A 6,675-nucleotide genomic window follows, 5' to 3' on the forward strand; every position below is an offset into this window, starting at 1 on the left:
TGGACCATTATTAAATGGGAATTAATAGCAATATATATATATATATACATACACGCATATATTTTGTTTCCTTCGATGTTGAGTCATTCATTGTTCAGAAAACTCTTCTCTCTCTCTCTCTCACTGTCAGGGTAACTAACTGAGTTTCAGACAGACTTAGATCAGCTTCTGACAACATATATATACACTAAGCAGTAAGTGATGGAAGTCCTCCTCTATGAACACAGAACACCTACACCGCTGTACTGTAGCTACCACACACTATGTGAAAAGGGCCTGCGTGATGTGATTCCCATTGCCAATTATCCATGCATGCGCCTCTCTCTTAATTTCACACAGTACACGCAGTGGCTGTAGCTTGCTAGGGTTTTTATTAATTGTGGTGTAATAATTATATTTAAGTTGGATGATCGCAGAGGTGTGTCTGAAAATGAAATTAAAGTGTGTTTAATAAAAGACTGTGGACAACGTTAATTTGAACCCAACAGTTCGTCCTTTGCTGAAATTGTGTTAATGTTTTGTTAGCTTTTGTGGGTGGGTGGCCTTGGACAGTGAGCCCTTCTCTTCCCATGCTTTTCAGTCCTTCCGTTCTGCTTTCCGTTTGTACTTTTGCAACACAAATTTTTTAGAAGCCTCCAACTTAATAATATGGATGGTTGTGGATTAATGGTTTGTGTTGGAAATTACATATTTATGATGTATATTTGAATTTTTGCTAAGGTGTCACTATTAAAGAAAAAAAAAATGTCTGTTCTCACAGAAATTTACTATAAAAATTCATTCTGGTATCAATTTTTGCAATGAATTTTGTGACGCACAAGTAGATATTGGCGTCCGATTGCAATCGAGCAAGTTACATTTTTTTGTGGCGGAAAATATTTGCGACGGTAAGAAATTGGGTCCGTTGAAAAGGTCGTCATTGTGACAGAATATTTATTTAGTAAATTACGACGGTATTTCTGATGAATTTTGGTCGGGTAATGGCTATTGCATAAGAACCATTGGAATTTTTTACTACAAAGTAATTATTATGAATTTCCGACAAGACTTACTTTGTGACGACAAGACCACCACAAATTTGAATCTTTTTTTCTGTACAAGATAATATCATTTATCGCAAGTTTATCATAAATTCTATTGCAAATTGAGGTGAATATTGAACATCACAAAACACTTATGGCGATATATATATATATATATATTTAGTGTGTTTGTAGGCCTAAATGTATGTTCTAACTTTTATTTTTAAAAAAGTTGGATGTGTCTAAATGGGAAGTTAGGTGTACCCTTACTAGTTTATTAAAATATTAATTGCAAAATATTTGCACATGTCCTAAAAAATTCATAAATTATGAGCACTTCCTCCCAGACAATCAAGAAAATCTAAAATTTGGAAATAACAAATCTGTCCTAACTTGTGTATTAATTTCGATGTGGTTAGCTATTTATTTTTTGTCATAGTAAATCAGGTATAAGGGGATTACTCGACATACAAGACAAAAATGCAATTCTCACTAGCAGATCTTTGGGATATTCGCTCCTGTTTTTCTATTTCTTTAGGCAATATTGCAATTTTCATCATGTATATATAAAAGGTAGACAATTTTGGTTCTCTATCTTTTGAGGTGGCAATTTTGGTCCTTTCTCTTTCAAATGTTTGCAATTTTGGTCCTTCAATTTATTTTATGACCATTTTGCCCTTCTAGTGAAAATTAACCATAATCCATTACATCCTCCAAGATAAGCCCAACATGCTTTTGAAATAAATTAAGTCTCCATAAATTCATACCTGTTCTGACCGCCTTGTTCCCGAGTATTTAATGTCCTCAGTTTTATGGATTTCTTCCAACCACACTACTATAGTAGATGGTTCGCAAGTACTTGGTTCCTTCAACAACAAAAAACACAGCCTTATATCGTTTCTACCTTAGGGCGTAAAGCACTCCAATATAGAGACTTAATAGAATTTTGGACAAACAGGTTGAACAAAAGCTTAACTTTTATTGAAGAAATAATTAAAATATTAAATAGATATTTCTTTTTCTATAGGAAGAGACAATTATTTAGCCTTTCATATAGAGGACTATACTTGTTGGCGAAACCTCCATAAAATTGAGAATTTAAAACTACTAAGATTTGAAAAACTCAAAATATTATACTTTGAAGAGTTGGAGAAGATTTCTGATGATCCCCATATACTTCATTGCCTCTTTATTTATAGCCATCTACGGACTTCAATTACGAACTTCAACCTTCTTTTTTGATGGTGTCACTGTGTTCATCATCTTATTGTCTTTTTCGGATTGTGTCATTGTGTTCGTCATCACCTTGTCCTTTCCAGCTGTTAGTGATGATGGTTTTGTCAGCCATATGATTGCTAGCTGGTTTTCCTAGTTTGCTGACTATTGCCCTTTGTCATCTTCTGCCAATAGTCTTACTTTTGAATTTTTACTTTTTGGGGGTTTTACTTCTCCTTGTAAAAATTCATTCTTTTACCCTTGTCCTGTTTTGGTTCGGGTTTCTTCTAGGTTACCCAAATTTTTGTCTCGAATAAGACTTTTCTTGTTTCTCCTAGTAAGGGCATATGTGGTTATGCTATTGCCCAACATGCAGCGTATTGCATGTTTTAATCGTCATAGCCTTGGATATCTTCTGGTTTGGACCCTTCTAACATCCAGATTCTGTTATATTTTCCGAATATTTAAATTATGGTCTTGGTTGAATTTACTCCTTTTCAAAAAATTAATTTTTTCCACATTCGCTGATAAACTTGCCAAACAGAAGAAGAATATATCAACTCGTTAGTATTAACCTTAAAAGTGTTTGTTATCGGCCTAAGGCTAATCTCTTCCTCTTTTATCTCAGAGGTGCTGGGTTGACTTACATCATTAGGAGTTTGTACTTCCTGTGATCCAATTGTTGCCTTTTCACCATAGTTTAACGATGGCCTCGTGTAATCGGTACTTGAATCCGACACTATAGGCTTAGAGTTATGCACTCTAATGGCATGTTTAGGTTTATGCTCCCTCAACTCGCGAGTCATCCCTGAGGGTGTTGCCTTCCGAATTGGTTCTTGTAGGTTGAAACCACCAGGTACTTCTTATCGCGATCTCGACAGTGTCAAGATCACCTCTTTGTATTTATCCTGCTACTTGGGCATTCACCATTAATCGTCTGAACTTCTTGTCAAGCTCCTCAATATTTTCTCTAAGGTCCTGAGTCTCAACATGATGTAGTTTGCTTCAAATGTCTCCATCTCTTGTCTGGAAATCTACAAGAACATTCTCGTGAGATTTTATAATGATTATATTATAACAATAATATTGGCATTCAGTTTGTTATATGATAATACAACTTTCTTAATTTTAGATTTTAATTTATTTTTCAAGAAGGTTTTAACATTAGTATTATCGATTTTTAAGGTGAACTCTTTAGCAAGTAAAAATAAAAGTCATTTCTTAAAAGCTTTCTAGACTGTAAAGAACTCTTTCTCGTTAATATGCCAGACTTGACTTGTTGTTTTGAGAACAACCCTCCTGTGTATCTACAAGGTTGTTCTCTTGAAGTGGTTTTTTTTATTAGCACTGTTGCCCATCTATAGTCATCGAAAGCCCTATTTTAAATTGTCACAATACGAAACCATTATGTCCGTTGCAAATTTCATATTCAAATACTGTTGGGGAAATCGTTTATTCCATTATTCGTCACGCCATCTGGTATTGGGACAAACTTATATGCCCGTTGCAATCCGTCATGGATTATTTCTGATGGGTCAGTGCAACTAATCACTAGACATTCAAACTCATCATAAACCTTGAGTTGTGATGGATTTATTAAATAATCCGTCGCATAGCCCATCACAAATAAGCATTCTTTGACATTTTTTAGTGCATGTTTATATATATGATTGCGGGAAACCTAGGTTAGAATCTAAAGACGTACCGATGTAATACAAAATTACTATTTTAGTACTGTTCGACCTTTGTAGATAAATCCGTCTCTGTTTTTTATTGAATTTTTTATTTCAAATTCTATTACATCTTTTATTTCATTCAATATACACACATCACGTGTATAAAAATAATATTCTATATTTTATTTTTTAAAATAATTATACACATGACTTGTGTTTATTAAATAGAGTAGGAGGCCGTTTCTATGTAGAGTAGAGATAATATCATTTAAGGAGAGTATATATATCGAAATATTAAAAATAATTAAAAGTCCAATATCAAATTGCTTGTATTCAAAAGTTTAAAGATAATACCAAAAATCCAAAATTACTATAATTAATAAGAACTCATCACATGTGATGCTTCGTGCGACGTGATCGGTATCATGTTGTTTAAGATATTGTTCAATTATTTTGACAATATATGAGTTTCATAGTTTCGTCCTCCTAAAGTCATTCAAATTCCTTATCTATAATTAATGTAAAATATGTGTGATAATGCGCTAAATTATTTCAACAATATATTAATGGTTATGGCTAACAATCATGGTAAATAACTATTATTAACTACGGTTAAATAAAATTGATGCAAAACCTACACTATGAAAAAATTATTTGCCACAACTCAGTGTCATGGTAAAATCATCTATCGTGCCAAATGTTTTAGTCACCCTCACAAAAATCACGACCAACAATTATTGTTTAGCCTTGGTCAATCACTATTTGTTATAGTTATTTATTATTAATAATGACAATTGACCATAATTAAGTATTATATTTCTCGTAGTAAGTAAACTTTGATAATTTCGGACAATTTTGTCATAAATTACAAAATTAAAAAATTTGATGCACTATTTTACAAGCTCGACAAATTACGGGACTAAAGTACCAAATGATTATAATTACAGGAGTAAAAGTGCAATTAAGTCTATACATGATAATACTTATATATATATATATATATATAGAGAGAGAGAGAGAGAGAGAGAGAGAGAGAGAGTGAGAGGTAGAGAGAGTGATGTGTAGTGGGTGAGGGGAGAGGAAGAAGACAGAGATGTGTGGCGTGATGAACGTGATACGTACAAACTCAACATTGTGCAGGAAATGCTCCTTCTTCAACTGTCCAAATTTTTACATATATATACCATGCAAGAACTTCATGACCCATCACAACTATACAACAAAAGTAAGCTATTTATAACGTATCTCTATGTGTATTTGTTTGTGTATATCTATTAATATATATATATATATATATATATATATGAAGAGGGTTTGACCCAAAACCTTCAGTTTTGATCAAATGGTGAATTCTTAAAATTTAATTTTTTTTAATTGTAAAAATACTTAATTGGTAGGCAAATGTAGGGAATTTTTCGTAAACCTACCTAATATTTGTTTAACCCGAAAGCGATAGAATTATTGGTCAACATTAACAAAGACATTAAATTTATATTGCAAGAAATGTGTGTGTATGTAATACGTATACATACATGTATGTACGGCGTACGAGGTTTTTGTTTGTGAGTGTAAGAGTGAGGATTCTTAATCCTTACTCTTCCCCAAAACGAGAAAAATGTATTCATCATCGTCATCCTATTTTGGCCTTTGCAAGAAGATATGGCAACGAGAGTTGTCAGTGACTAGACAAAATTTCAAGAATACATATAAATCTTTTTGTCTAAAAAGAGTTCGCCTACAACACACACACAAAATTTCTCTTCCTCTTTTAGGAGAAAACTTTCGGGATAAAATGTAATTTAGTCTTGTAAATTTGGGATGGTAATTGTGGTTATGTTTAAATTAAAATTCGTATTTTGGTCTTATAACTTTGAAAAATATGATAGTTTTAGTCATTTTCTACCAATTTGGCCAGAAAATTTCACATCATCCAGTTATGTCAACACATAAATTGGGATTTTCAGTGAAATTTGATGACATGAAAGTCCAACATTTTCTTCTTAGAAAATGACTTGATAAAATAAAAAAAAAATACAGCTTGAAAAAGCTTGTATATTTATCAAGAGGTAATTTTCTTTTTGTCAAGTCATTTTCTAAACAAAAAATACCTTGGGCATCTATTTTTTCAAAGCTCAAAGACAAAATCAAGCCCAAATTATATTAAGGAGTCAGACCCAGTCTTGCTCAACACCAGCAGGCTGAAACAATACCAACACAACCATCACCAAACCAAACCACTACCAACCTATCTTCGACTGACCTACTTAATTAGTCTAGACTTAATTCCAACAAGTTTAGGGTCTGTCCACCCTGTCCAATACGTCAGTCTCATTGCGCATCAAATGACACTCTCACCATTAAACGAAACCAATAGAGATGCACATCAATCATACAATCATCGAACCAAATTAGACATATTCAAATCAAGCTCGTATCAATCCACGTCCCTAACTCCCAACAATTCGGAAACAAATTACTAGACCTCATAATTGTTCCTATTTTAGCCCTTAACATACATCATCTAACTTGCAAAAATTCCCTTCAAGATCACATGAAATATTATGTGATTCTCCACAACAAACAACATTGTCTTCACAGAAACAACAAAGAGTTGGTATTCAACAACAATTGGAACTCTGTGCGGCCGAAGGTAGTTAGTTCTAATTGCTGCCGCCTTTGACCAAAACCTTTGCTAATTAATTAATTTTTACCTTTTTTCTATGTTAATTAACTTTCTTGAGAGGGACTAATGCAATGATTAA

Source organism: Sesamum indicum, linkage group LG13 (assembly GCF_026168435.1).
Source record: "Sesamum indicum cultivar Baizhima isolate 11 linkage group LG13, ASM2616843v1, whole genome shotgun sequence".
Lineage (NCBI taxonomy): Eukaryota > Viridiplantae > Streptophyta > Magnoliopsida > Lamiales > Pedaliaceae > Sesamum > Sesamum indicum.